This window comes from Protopterus annectens, chromosome 7.part0 (genome assembly GCF_019279795.1).
Source record: "Protopterus annectens isolate FY-2018-M chromosome 7.part0, PAN1.0, whole genome shotgun sequence".
NCBI lineage: Eukaryota > Metazoa > Chordata > Ceratodontiformes > Protopteridae > Protopterus > Protopterus annectens.
In genome coordinates, this window is record NC_056739.1 from 1,511,941,951 (window position 1) to 1,511,957,668 (window position 15,718).

Genomic DNA, 15,718 nt, shown 5'->3' on the forward strand with positions numbered 1-15,718 from the left:
TGTTCTCAGGAAGGCCAAGTGGGGTTCCTGGGTTTGGGAAGGTGGTCTGTAGCAGGCTATAAACTGGAAGGCATTTTTACCCACTGTTGTTAGTTGCACATGGATAGTCTCTGATGCTTCGTGCTGTGCCACCAACCTGGAGGTGTGGGTATCTTTGACGAATATTGATACTCCCCCTCCTTTTGTGGTTCGGTCCAAGGTTTGGGGCCGAAAAGCATGGTATGAGGTATAACCTGGTAGTGCTGGTGTGCTCTCAGGAGCCTTGAACCAGGTTTCTGTTACTGCACAGATATCGATGTTCTCCATGTTTCGAGTGCATGCATCTTGAGGTTTAAACTTCTGGCATTGAGTAGCATTACTCTTAGTTTCTTATCCCTTGTGATACCTATGGAGGTGGGTTTGTCTTTTGAGCTTTGCCTAAAAAAGGCAGTATGGGGGTAGCAAGAGCCTTTGCCAATATCCGAAAGCCCAGGGGTGGCAGGTGCAAGCCGTCCCTAGTGAATCATCGTGGCTTGTTGAGCATGTCATCCCAGGCTGACAGGCATTGGTTCCCCTTTGAATGACACCAATACTTAAGCCAATTGTTGAAATTGATCATCTTGTCTTCATATTGTGGCATCATTCTTGGTGAGGGTAAGATGCTACTCAAGGTCAGGGTCATACCGGCCTGGGCCACATGCTCAGAGAGCTCATCTATGTCTCTTTCTATGTAGTCCAGGGAGGTACATCTCAGGTCATTCACACCAGCATGGACAATGACTGAGTCATATTTGTACTTGCCTTGGAGTGACCTGAGTGCTTGTGTTATGTGGCGGATCCTAGCACCCGACAGGCAGCTCACTGTGACCTTCTCCTTGTTCAGCCTGGTGAGCGGGACGTCAGTGTGCCTGACGATAGAGACACCTATTACAAGTGTATCAGGTGTGTTGTTTAGCCTTAAGGGCTGTGACTGTTCGGCACACTGGCTTTGTGAGCTATGTGTTGCATGTGTTTTGTTTTGGGGTAGCGGTTGCTTGGGAGTCTGCTTTGGAGGTCTCTGCTGCTTAGGCAGATTTTTCTTTAGAGCCTCCGAGTATGTTTTTGTGTGTTTATGTGTTTGGTTTGCTGTCGTGGTAGGTCTATGTGAGACTGGAATTGTAGTGAGTGTGGTTTCCTTCTCCTTCCGACTGGTTACGTCAGTACTGAGTTGAGAGAGCTTAGCCTCCAGTTTGGCTATATGGATGCATCTCTCACATGTGTTGGAATTTGTTGGGAGGAGGAGAGGGTTGTCTGTGTACATGAGGCAGTTGTAACATTGCTTCAAGATTCCCAGATTCACCAGCTGGACCGGAGAGGAGATTGACAACTGACCTTTGGACATGCTAGAATAGTATTGGGAATTCCTTTATAATTGAAAAAAAGGGCCAGTGGGGAACAAGGTACTCAAGGGGAGTTTGTGAGGGTGTAGTGCTTTTTAATTTTTTGGTGCTGACTTATATAATTGCTTTAGTGAGCAAGTGCCAGGTAACTTAAATGCAATGGGTCACAGGTAACTTAAATGCAAAAACGACAAACAGTAACTTTCTTTTAAGTGAAACAAGGAAATAAGTACACTAAGCAATGCAGATATCACTAGGGATCCACAGAAGTGCTGAAAAGCCACATTTTAGGTGGTATTAGTGTTTCAGGGAAATAACAAGCAAGCAAACAACAAGCATACAAACAAAGCTAGATTCAGCTAGATTCAGCAGGCCTGGATCTAGTCTATGCTACAGCAAACAAGGTGTACCAATTTCAGAGTCCAGCTTCTCCTCCCACAAGAATGCAGACCATGAACCGTCTTAATGTAAAATAACTGGCCTGAAGCCCAAGTGCTTAAACCAAACTAATACACTTTTAGAATAACAGACACTGAGCCCTCAATCAGCAGTTCCCAACTTAGAAGGATGTAAGCTACCTGTCCTGCCACCACAGTGCAGGCTACAAACCGTCCTGATGTAAAACAACTGGTCTGAAGCCCAAGTGCTTAATCCAAAAGACTTAGAATGATAGCTATACTTTAATCAAGTTACTACCAAGCAGTAGTAACTACAATTGAATACTTTAAAGAATGCCTGGATTAGTGCTCAAGTTATACAAACAAAGCTAGATTCAGCAGGCCTGGATCTAGTCTATGCTACAGCAAACAAGGTGTACCAATTTCAGTAAGAAGCAGTTCAAATATGCAGGCATTATAAACCTTTAACCAGAAATTCCCAGCTCAGAAGGGCAGAGTCCAGCCTCTCCTCCCACAAGAGTGCAGACCATGAACCCTTTTAATGTAAAATAACTGGCCTGAAGCCCAAGTGCTTAAACCAGAATTAATACACTTTTAAAATAACAGACACTGAGCCCTCAATCAACAGTTCCCAACTTAGAAGGATGTAAGCTACCTGTTCTGCCACTACAGTGCAGACCACAAACCTTCTTAATGTAAAACAACTGGTCTGAAGCCCAAGTGCTTAAACTAAAAGGCTTAGAATGAGTTACACCAAGCAGTAATAAATACAACTGAGTACTTTTAAGATGACACAAAATCAAAATAAAGTAGAAAGAAACACAAATACAGTAAAAACAGAATTTTTTTTTTTTTTTTTGCCTGTCCAGTACTTCAGTTAGCTTACCCATATACCATGTGCATTGACTGAGTGGAATATACAGCATTATTTCAGACCAAATGAGCAGAACACAGGCTTTAATGTTACTCTGGGTATTGCACTACATTTATTTCTGACAGTTTTTGTGGCATTCTTTGTTGAGTTACATGTAATACTTGACTGGTCTCATATTAGAATACACATGCAGTGAATGCAGGAATAGTGAACACTTTACTTAGAAACATTAGTTTTCAAAGCACCATCAAACTTTAAAATGTATTGATTGATTTTGCTTCAACTGTGGCATGTAGACCATGGGTAGCTGTATAGAACTGCTATTAACTAACCCATATACCCTGTTCATTTATGGAATGCAACCTACAACATATTTCAGACTGACCAGACTAGAACAGTGACTCTTAATCTAGGTAGACCCCAACAATAACTGATCTTTGGAAACTATACTACGCATTACTGCATGATTACTTGTTTTAACTTGCTTTACCATTAAATGTAGGCAGTGACACATTAATAAAGATGTAGGATGTCCCACCTATGTCATACCTCACTGTTAAGACTCCAAACTCTGTAAGTAATGTATGCATTTTTTTACTTTGATGGTTTCCTACTTAGCACATGATTGCCTCATACTGGCCAGGTACCCTGCAAGGGATTGGGCATTGCAAGCCCTTTCTTCTGCAGCTGTAGGAAGAGAAACAAACAATTATGCATACCAGTTTTACACATATTTAGCCTTTATATCTCTAAATTACTGGCAAACACACTTACATATATGTGGGGTTTGCCTAGCCTTAGCATCTTGAACCCAGGTGTCCAAGGTTCCCCTTTTTCTATGCTTCAGGTCATCATAGTGGTGATGACACTGCTCACCAGTGGAGGGGATACCAGTAGCACTGTTAGGTTCCCTGGCCAACTGATTCCAGGCCTTAGATTTACACTCTGAGCCCTAGTAATTGGCCTACAGCAACCAGGGTCAATAATTCTGAACCAGGAGTCCAATAAACACTGTGGACTCCTGCACTCCCCACTTCTGCAGACAAAAGCACACTCCTTCTCCAGCAGCATTAGGCATATCCACAGCCAAGTTAAAACTCCAATGAATGATCTGAAATTCCTGCCTATCAGCCTTTAAATAGGCTGCATTCCTGCACTTACACATCATGCTGTCACTTTCAAAAAAGTGCCGCACCACTTAGCATAGTGCAAACTCACAATACACAATTGACCATGTTTAAGTGCTGCTTAGCATCACACAGCTTTTCTAAATGCAACATTTTTTTACTTTTAAACTAAACCTATGTTTCAGTCACCTGACACATTTTCACAGCAATAAATGTAAAAGGTATGACTGCTCACGCCGGAACCTACTACACTGTAAGTCATAACGCAACCTATCTAGCAACTGGGGTAGTGAAGGGAGCTATATCTTCACATATAATACACAGGTCTCTGTAAGTGTAGTGTGGCTTCGCTGTGCAGGTTTGCTCATTGCTAAGCACCACAGAACTACAACAATTGAATACATCCAATTTCTATTTTTAGATGTCTACCAAATGTTTACTGTATCTGTAAGCAAAGCTAAGCATAGCTAAGCACTGAGCAGCGCTATGCAAACAAGCAAAAAAAAAAAAAAAAAAAAGAAAAAGAAAATAGATTGCATCTGATTTCTATTTTTTAGATATATACCAGATGTTTGCTGTATATGTATAAGTGCTGTTTGGCATCACTAAGCATCATGCTGTACCACACAAGCAAGCAGAAAAAAAAAGAAAACAAAAAAGAAAATAGATTACATCTGCTTTCTATTTTTAGATATATACCAGACGTCTGCTGTATATGTATAAGCACAGCGCAGGATTGTTAAGCACTGCACTGCACCAAACCATGCAAACATCACATAAACGTAAAAAAATTAAATTGCAATTTCATGCAGTAAAATCTGTTTTTCACCTTTTAGGCCAGACTAACATGGTGAAACGAACTGTGCTGTGCTTACCAACTGTCCAGACTTTTTCTGGACAGTCGACAAGTATGGGACAGCCATTTCACTGCTGTTTGCATGAATTCAGTATCCATGTTACTGTGATCTCCCTTGGCAGCATGCCATAATTAGTATGCATGGCACGCTGCCGAGGGAGAACCATGGCCTTGTACACAGTTACATTCCATGTAGGCTGTACATGGAGCCTACATGGATTTTATTGAATTCTGTCTTGTGTCATTGATAATTAACTCAAATTCACCACTCTTCTCATACTTATAGGGAGGGAGGGAGATGGTCAGATATACATTTTGACTGTAGAAAACAAGATCAATGCATGCTATTTTCAGGGATATTTTTGACATATAAGTTCTAATTTGACAACAAAATATACATATATTTTCTGTCCTCCCATCTAAACTACATTTGTGTGCATATAATGAACAGGAATTCATAGCTGTCTTTTAAGAGCAGTTGCGTGTTACAATGCAGTGCTTCACTGTCTGAGGTATGAAAGTTTACAGTTGTGTTTTTGTGTTGTAAGCACTGTGCTGTTATGCATTCATGCTTGGAATTTTTTTCCAGTAAGTGCACAACACATTGTAGTTTATTTTAACCATCTTGTGACGTTTAAGCCTTGCTCCATATTACTAACCAATCCCTGTACATTCATACCTCTGATTTGTTTAATTGCATTTCCTCCATGCCACCTAGCAAGATGGATTAGTTAGACTGATAGGTGTCAAGGTTTGAGTGTTAACTTAGCTGGGAGTTATAGGATTAAATCTCAGCTTCTCTAATCTGTGTTCCTTATTCTTCTAAATATCCAGAACTGTGCATGCAGGTTCTGTAATGTTACTCAATTTAAAAGTTAGAGAACATGAGATGATCAATGTATTTCAATGTTATTTTATACCTATATAGTGGCATTCATACATATAAAGGACTATGTATGAAACATTCGTAATTGTGTATGTAGGTTTTGTAATGTTATTCAATTTGAAAGTTAGAGAACATGAGCTGATCAATGTATTCCAATGACATTTTATACCTACATTGTGTCATTCATACAAGCATTTTTACTTTTTGCAGGTATATCTCGTCTTGCCCTCCTTGAAGCCAGAGGGAAATTTTAAATAGGCTTTTTTGGCTAGGCCTGAAATTGTCTGCAGACCAATTATCACCTACCTGTGAACCTATAAACTGTAATCAACTAAATTAACATTTATTTTGGTAGTTGCTCTTTTGATAGAGAATGGAAATATTATACAAGTTCTAGAAATATAATCTGTCTTGACTGAGGCCCTTTTAGTCAGGCAATAAAGAAGTGTGTATTTTATTTTAGCTTTTATTCCTCTATTAATTCTTGACATGTTCCAGCTACAGCACACAGACATTTATGTCTCATATGTTCATAGGTGGTTACTAGGCTACTGGTCATAGGGCCTTTATAAGTCTAGCCTTGTTATACCCTTGTTCCCTTATTGACCAAATTGTATGATCTATATTTGCAGCATGGGTCTATGATCAGCACCGACTGCCCTTATCCAAGAGGGACATAAGTGACATCTCTTAGGTAAATTTACAGTCTTTCATCCAGTTGTCTAAGTTACTCTTAAATAGAATAATTAAATTATGTCTCCTCCAATAGTATTTTACAAGAGATCTCTCCTCCTTGCAGATTCATATGTTGATCTGTCATTAACTCATGAGGAGTTAATCCACACCTCTGTAGAACATTTCACATCCTAATCAAAATATTGGATAGATGGTTTACTCAGTGATGCCAATATTCAGTAGTCACTTTTTTAATCCCTATTTTAAGATTCTGTTAGCCCTTTCAATTCACTCAGAACTTTGGGGTTGGTAAGAACTATGAAATCTCTTGTTTGATTCCCCAAGTTTGGCACATTTGTTTTGTTACCTTTAGGTGAACTGGGTTCCCTGGTATGTACTGGGAGTATTCTTTCACACATTATTCTAACTACTGAGTTAGCATCTTTTTTTTTCTGGATGAGCCTCTACCCAAACAGTGTTCTCATCTACTAAGGTAAGTAAGAAATAAAATTCCCCTGGTGTAGTTAGAAGATTTCCCACAAAGTCCACATGCACACTTTCCCAGGTAGCCAATGCTTGTTGGAATCAATACCTGCATTATGCATTGCACAGGTGACAGATCTTACAACATGGATTTGTACTCCTGCTGTCACACCTTCCCATTTAAATATGGAACTGGCAATTTGTTGTAGCTTTTCCTTTCCTGTATGTACTAGGAAATTATGATAATATCTATGTAATATTTTCTTTTTTCAGACTCAATTATTTTTACTCTGTATGAAGGACCTTTTTTAAATTATCCAAGCACCGGCCAGAATATTTGGGAATTTGGGAATACAACCCATGTCCATCTACCCCTTGCTTGATCTTGAATTTCTTAATTTTGTTTTCCTTGATCATATCTGGCTTTTCTCTCAAAATGTTCACTAAGCTTCCTAAGTTTTGGATATCTTTGTGTGTTTTTTCATTTAGGGTCATGTGAGCTCTTTATTAAAATTCTGGAACCCATAATGATCTTAATTCATCTGTCCCCAAAACTGTTAGTCCACACACAGTAGGTATTGTGATAATCCCATTACTGTGAATCTGGGTGACTTGGCCCATCTTGTCCCCCACTTTATGCTTGTACTCTGTGCACTCGTCTTTACAAAAGTAAGCTGTACAGTGTAAAGGTAAAGGACTTATAGAGAAGCCCACTTCTAGCTTGCATTATAGAGAATCCCACTTCTATCTTGCACTTACTCAAAATCTGCACCATTTCTAATCAAATAACTGTTACAATATCTAGAACAAGCATTACTAACTTGCTATGTCTTAACTTAAGAAAAATTAAATTACCATACATGGTTTTAGGCTTTAATCATTTAATAATACAATGCTATACTGCTTTTGACTCTGGTGTGAATGACAAGGAAAATGCCTTTTATTATTTATACTAATGCAATATCAAACATCTAAAATAAGACAAATATCAAATAACTGCTTTAATAACTAGATCAAATATTATTAACTTGCTATGTCTTAATATATGAAAAATAGAATTACCACACGTGCTTTCAGGCTTTAATAGTTTGATAACACAAATCTGTATTGCTTTTGACTCTAGTGTGAATGGTCTAGGAAATAGAAAATGATATACCTTTTAAAAACAAATATTTATGATTTGTTCCTTTGTAAACTATATGCTAATAGTTAAAAGATTGCTATTAATATTAAAAATGTTTGGGGCACGTTTCTGTGGTGCACTCGGTACTCGTAGTCATTTTAAATGAATTGGAAGAAACAAAGTAAAAAAACTGCTCTCTAAGCTCATGGCCTATTCTAGAAGTCTAAAAGCTTCACTTACAGTTCTCTGCTTTCCTGGTGAAACCACAAGCTGGTAAAATGTGTTTTTAATCCATTTCGAGGTATTACAATAAAAAAAGCTGTTAGAGTCTATTAGAGCCATTTACATATTCATAAATGGCCAAAAATGAATGTACTTGATTAGAGAGTGACTAGCACTTGAAGCAAAGCAGTATGGGGCTTAACTTAAACCAAAAGACTCTTAAAGTGACAAGTACATATGCTCACCAAAATACAAATGCTTCAAAGCATTATTGAGTATGTACATATACATAGCATAGACTTAATAATTCTAAAAGGAAATAGGAGAAATTACTACAAAGTACTATAATATATGCAAAGAAAATGACATTATGAACAAGATAGAAGGAATTGTTGTAAACAGTTAATGCAAACTCATATATGTATGCATACTAGGACACATAGCTATAAAAGAAAATATGACTATTATAACAACAAAAATAATAATAATTTAACAGCTAAGAATCCAATAAATAAATATCTACACAAATTTATTCAGTAATGTGAACCAGATGTAATAAAGAACTAGTATGGTAGGATAGAAATGTCATGAAATCATTATAAGAATCAGCATACTTAAAAAGACTGGTGAATAAGAAATGACACTCATGTGTGATAAACATGAACAAGTCTGATGTCAGTCCACAGTTAGTTATTAACTATGAAGAAGAATAGATTAAGTTCAATTGTTAAACAAGACATACAGCAATACTGATATGTTTAATATACTAAGAGCAGTTTAGATATTAGTTATGAAATGCTTAGGATTCTCTTGTGCTTCATAGAGGAAAAACAAGGTACAAGGAAAGTTAAAAGTAAGTGATTAGATGAATCAGATGAAGCCTTAATAAATTCATATTAATTGCTGATACTATCTAAAGTATAAAATATCACAAAAGTTACATATAACCTATCTATTAAACAAGAACATTATGAAACCCTATAATATGAATACAAACAGACCTAAATCTAAAGATGTAAAGAATTAAATTCACCAGATGAATGTACTATATAAAGGCGTTGTTTATTTTATACATTGAGATTACATTAGAAGCGATAATGTTTTTTTATATTAAAATCTACAATTTACAACAATAACAATGTTTTCATTAACCTGACTGGATGTTGAAACAAATGAAGTTACATAAGGCTCTGTTGTCTTAAGAGTAGGAAATATGAACCTACTTGTACTGTGTACACATAGGGTTTGCAACAAATACTAACAGTCATATTTGTTGTATATTAAATCTAGCATAAAGAAACACTACAAATAAAATGGTTACTTAGAAATATAGTACATATGGGTAAAAGGATATATAAGTATACAATGGTGATGCATGAAGCAAGAAATGCATTGATTATAAAGCGTTGTCTAAATAAAATGTTGATACTATAAAATAGATACTGTTACCCTGAAAACAAATGTTGGTTGAAGGACATTAAATAATGCAGTCAGATGAAATACAAGATGTATATACATGAACAATGTTGTATTTAATGTTGGTTACATTATTTTATTTAACTACGGACAGTAATATCATATAACAATCTCTGTAATAGTGTTTAGTTGAATATTATACAGTTCGATAGCTGAAGTTTGATAGCACACAAGCTATAAAAATTCAATACTTTCAGTTATATTTGTTGTTGGTAAAGCTGAGAGAAGATGTTGAATAGGGATAAGGGGCCACTTGAATGGTAAACCTATTCAAGGATGGGATGTTTTCTCCCATGAAGGGAATGATTGGTTGTTTCTATTTTGAAAACCACTTTTTATGCAGTTTGATTTGTACCTTTTAAAAGGATGTCTATGCAATGCATTCATAACATATATGAAATGAATGGTAAAAAGTTTTCAGCACACATACAAGGTTATGTACAAACACAAAAACAGGACAATAGTTAAATACAGAGATATAGTTAGTCCAACTGTGAAATGCATTTCTATCAATGTCAATGGCTTAAATAACAGCTATAAAAGAGGAAGCTTACAAAGATATCTTAAGCTATATAAAGTGCAAGTAGTATTTTTACAAGAAACACATCTTATACAGCAAGACATTAATTAGATTAATATGCATAATTACACATTATTAGCAAGTTCAGAATATAATAAAAAGCAAAGAGGTGTAGCAATATTATGGAGAAAGACTACCTTGATACCCAAGATCATAAATTCAGTCAATGATAACTCAGGAATGTTTGTTTAGCGTCAATATTAATAAATGGTTTGGCTTATACCCTGGTAAACAACTATTATATACCAGGACTGGGTGTCAGGGCAGCCAAACAACATTTAGAGAACATAATACAACATTCCAAAGGTAATACGATAATTGCAGGAGATTTTAGTTGTATATTGAAAGAATACACAAATGCTAAAACACACACACACAAAAAAATCACTATCAAAATTACTTACAAAGTTTACTGACTCATATATAACTTAATGGACATTAACACATATGCTGAACAAGATTCATTGATATTCATACATTACTCACATAGACATAACACCTTTTCCAGAATAGATAGAGTATGTATAACAAAAGATCTTACCACAAAAATAAGCAAAGTCAGAACAATCACCTACCCCTTCTCAGACCATAATGCAATAACTTTTGAAATAGATTTTAACCTTAAGAGAAAACTTACAATCATAAGAATTCCAGCCTATATAGAAAACCTTAAAGAGTTTAAACAATACTATATTGCAGAGATGCAAACATTTCTAGATTTAAACCTCACAGATGAGGTAGGAGACATATCTATCTATATATATATATATATATATATATATATATATATATATATATATATATATAGATAGATAGATATATGATGCAATGAAAGCATATTTATATGGGAAGGTGGTAGCCTGGTATAAAAACAAATAAAAGCATTGGAATAAAGAACTGGCAGAACTACAAACTGAAATAGTCAAAATGAAATTAGATATTCATAAAGGCAACTTAGTTTCAGAAAAAGAATTAGAAGATCTCAACAAAAAATACTTTGAGGTATTGAACCATAAAGCAATGCACTTACTCTATGAATCCAAAAATCAAAGGAGAATAACTAACAGGATGAAAAGAATGATAAAGGCAAATCAGATAAAATAAATATACAGTATAGACAAAAAAGAAAAGTATCAGACTTATATGCTGATACTTACAGTATCAGCACTGTCCAAGGCCAAGAATACAGCTTCTAAAGGGCCTGACAATATCCCTAGCTGTGTTCTACATGAACTACAGAGTGGACTGGCACCTCACCTATGTGCCCTGTTCAATCACAGCCTCACCTCAGTCTTTGTCCCTATCAAATGGTGCACTGCTACACTCATCCCTCTCCACAAACGAAGAGTTACTACAGACCCTGGGAACTATTGCTCCATTAGCCTGATGAGTCTGATATGCAAAGCTATGGAATGCATCATTATGGACCTAATAAACAAGGATATAGGGAATCTCCAAACTCTGGATCCCACACAGTTTGGTTTTGTGAAGGGTAGATCATGCCTGCTCAATCTGGTTGACTTCTTTGAGTCAGTCACCAGAGCTGTGGATGAAAGCAAGGTGGTTCATACACCCTACCTTGATCTGGCCAAGACCTTTGATACCATTCCCCACTCAGGAACCATAGAAAAACACACTAAACTAGGCATCAACCCCTAAATCACTACATGGGTTGCAAACTGGCTCACAGATAGAACCCACAGTGTGAAAGTAGCTGACTCAAGTCAGACTGCCAGCCAGTCATGAGTGGAGTCCCACCTGGTTCAGTCCTGGGTCCTCTCCTGTTTGGTATCTACTTCTCTGAAGTCCAGGCCATCATGAAGGAACTCTGGCTGATAAAGTTTGCAGACGATTGCAAGTTGGGTGCCATAATTAACTCCCCGAGTGATGTTGACATCCTATAAAAAAACCTCACTGAGACCAACAACTGGTGTCAGAACCATGGCCTTAATCTCAATGCCAAAAAATGTGTCATCATCCCCTTTGGGAAAAACCCAGTTCCCATGATCCAGGAACACAGGTTGAGAGCAACCTCTCTTTTTACTGCCACATTGCCACTGTGGTCAGAAAGTCCTTCTATATGGCACATCTCATTACTAAGGGTTTTGCATCCAGGAAGAAAGAGGTCATTGTCTCCCTCTACTCTTCCCTCATTAGGCCAATCATTGAGCACAATGCCCCATTTGGCATGTACCTCACTAGACACCTGCAACAACTGGAGAGGCCACAAAAGTACCTCAGAAAGAGGATCCTAGGCCTTAAACACTTGTCCTATATGGACAGACTCAAACATCTCCAACTATTCTCTGTCTCATATCTCCTACTTAGAGGAAATCCCTGTTTGACTTACAAAGCCATGGCTAACCCAGATCTGTTAGAAATGCTACATCTAAAGAAATCCCAAAATCTCCACACTACATGCTCCGGAGACTGCAGCCTCATTACTACAATCAACAGAACAAGCAGGAGGGACAGGTTCATAACCCAGAGGCAGCCCATGCTATGGAATAGACTTCCCATACATGTCAAGTGGAGAGCCTAACTGGCTCTCTGCAAGAGAAATCTTAATGAGTGGATGGTAAATAGAAAATTAACCCTGGGGATCACTCCAGTGACTCTGCTCGACAGAGGAACTGGGAACTAAGGTCAGGTGGCACGATGCCAGCGTAATCCTATGGGCTAGGTTTGTAAAGGCTCCAGAGCCATTAGCCTAGTACACACCTATGAGCCTATGAACCTATGAACTTAGAAGAAATTCTAGAAGCCTTTAGAGTTATTTTAATAAACTCAATAGTCAAAAAAATAAAGTAGAATCAAGTGAAGCACTTAGAAAATTTCTTAAGGAAAATAAAAAATTAAGATTATCAGATGAACACAGAAAAATAATAGATAAACATATAACTATGACAGAAATTAAAGTGCAGCTCAAGAAACTAAAATTAAACAAAGCCGCAGGTAATGATAATATGACACCAGAGATGTTTAAACTACTATCTAATAATGCATTAAACCTATTACTAAGTGTGTTCACATCAATCAAAGAAGGTAATAAATGCCCTCCTTCCTGGAAATACACTCAAGTATCACCAGTTTTGAAACAAGATAAAAAAACCTGATGAGTGTACCTCATATAGACCCATAAGTTTATTAAATATAGATTATAAAATATTTATGACAGTTCATGCAAACAGAATAAAACAAATATTGCTGTTATTGATAGACAATGATCAAACAGGATTAATTAAAAACAGAAATACATATGACAATATAAAGATAATTTTGTCCTTTATTGATTTCATAAACAAAACAAAAAATAAAACAAATGTCATTGGCTTAGATATTAACAGTGCATTTGATTCTGTGAATTGGAAATACCTTTGGCTTGCACAGGTGGAGTATAGATTTTTGAAAACTTATTCCTCACTAATAAGGTCTCTTTATGATAAATCTTCGGTGTACATAAAAATAGGATCCTGTTTGTCAGAGCCTATTACCATTACAAAAGATGCAAAACAGGGTTGTCCACTTTCTCCTTTGTTATTCACATTATTAATAGAACTATTAGAAAATGTTGTATGTGCAAACCAAAACATTCAAGGAATTCAACTAGATACTGTCCTTGAGTTAAAGATTCAACTATTTGCAGACAACATTTTACTGACTTTAAAAGAAGATAATAACCCACTAAAAGAACTATGGAAAGCAACAAAACAGTTTAAGAAGATTTCTGGGCTATCATTTAATGAAAATACAACCAATAGTTGGTATATTTAAGTAGTGGGGGTGTGGGGTTGCAGGGGGGCTTGCCCCCTGCCTACATCCTTTTGTTTTTTTTATGTTTTAAAAATACTTTTAATGATGATTTGATGTTTTGCTACTTCGATCAGTAGTGATCGATGTTTACTGATTTGAAGTAGTAAAACTTCCATCATCTAATATAGACCACACTACATAAGGGTGGCAACTCATCTGATCCATCCAACTATCGTCCCATTGCCATTCTTTCTCCCATCTGCAAGTTACTCGAAAAATGCATTCATTCCCAACTTCTCAACTACCTCCTCCAACACAACCTTCTCTCTCCCACTCAGCATGGTTTCTGTCCCCAATACAGCACATCCACCACCCATCCTCTCTTTCACTCATACCATAGCCAATGCCCTTGATAACAAACAATTAATATTCTGCCTCTTCCTTGACCTTTCCAAAGTCTTTGATACAGTCTCTTACCCAATACTCCTTTCTAAATTATCTAACCTCAACCTGTCTTCCTCCCTCCTTGCTTGGTTCTCCAGCTATCTCTCAGGTTGGCAGCAATCTGTCAAATGGCTTTCCTCCTGCTGTCCCTTTATATCTGTTCCAACAGGTGTTCCTCAAGGCTCTATCTTGGGTCCCCTCTTATTCAACATCTTTACTAATGAACTCTTCACCTCTTGCAGAAAATCTTCTCTTATGCAATATGCAGATGACTCTACACTCATCTCAATCTCCAGTAGTGTTACAAACCTTCTCACCCTTACTCAAAACTCATTTCTATCCACAGAGAAATGGATATCTGACAATCTGCTTATCCTTAACCCCAAGCAGACCAAGCTCCTGCTCTTTCTTCCCCGCACACTTTCCAACCATAAATCTACATTTACTATAATATCCTCTAACAACACTATCATAAAACCTGAACCACACACTAAACTGTTAGGCATCGTTATAGATGACAAACTCAAACTTAACTTACACTTACTGCATGGAATAAAAAAACACACCAACTTGCCTTGCTCTATTGTAACAAAAATTTCTTACTCCAAATGCTAGACTCACCTTAGCACAGTCCTTCATCTTGCCCACACTTTTCTACACAGCCCCATACTAACCAAGATACAAGCTACCACCATGAACAAATTGCAACAAACTTATCACAAAATTGCAAGATCCATTACAAATCCCCCCTACAACTCCCATCACTGCCTGTCCCTGAACTCATTACAATGGGTCGAATTCCCTCAACTACTGCTACTTTCTCAATTTCAAGTTATTCACTCCATTCTATACAGGCCTTCATCCTGTCCAGCTCTCACTACACTTTTATCTTCCTATACTCCTTCTAGAATCCTCCGGACCTCTAACCAACAACTTCTGAATGTAGATCATCCAAAGAAGAACATAGGCAAACTACAATATAACTGCTCTATAGCCCACACTGGAACAAACTTCCTCTGCAAATACGCTCCATCATACACCCTACACACTTTAAAAAGGAACTCAAACATTATCTTCTCAATATCAAATCAGGTCTCTGCTTTGAACCTACCTAATATTTCCACTTTATACAATGGTGCTTCTTCCCTCTGAACTCCTGAAAGCATCGATGCCTTCCTACGAAGCCTAGGCAAGAAATCTGATCACTTGTATATCACTTATTTGATCACTTGTATATAACTTGTTTGTACACACACACACACACACACACACACACACACACACACACACACACACACACATACACACACACATATATATATATATATATATATATATATATATATATATATATATATATATCGATAGATAGATAGATAGATAGAGTCATGGCATCAAGCTCAATGCCAAAAAGTGCAGTGTCATCCCCTTTGGTAAAAACTCTGTACCCATGAACTACCACA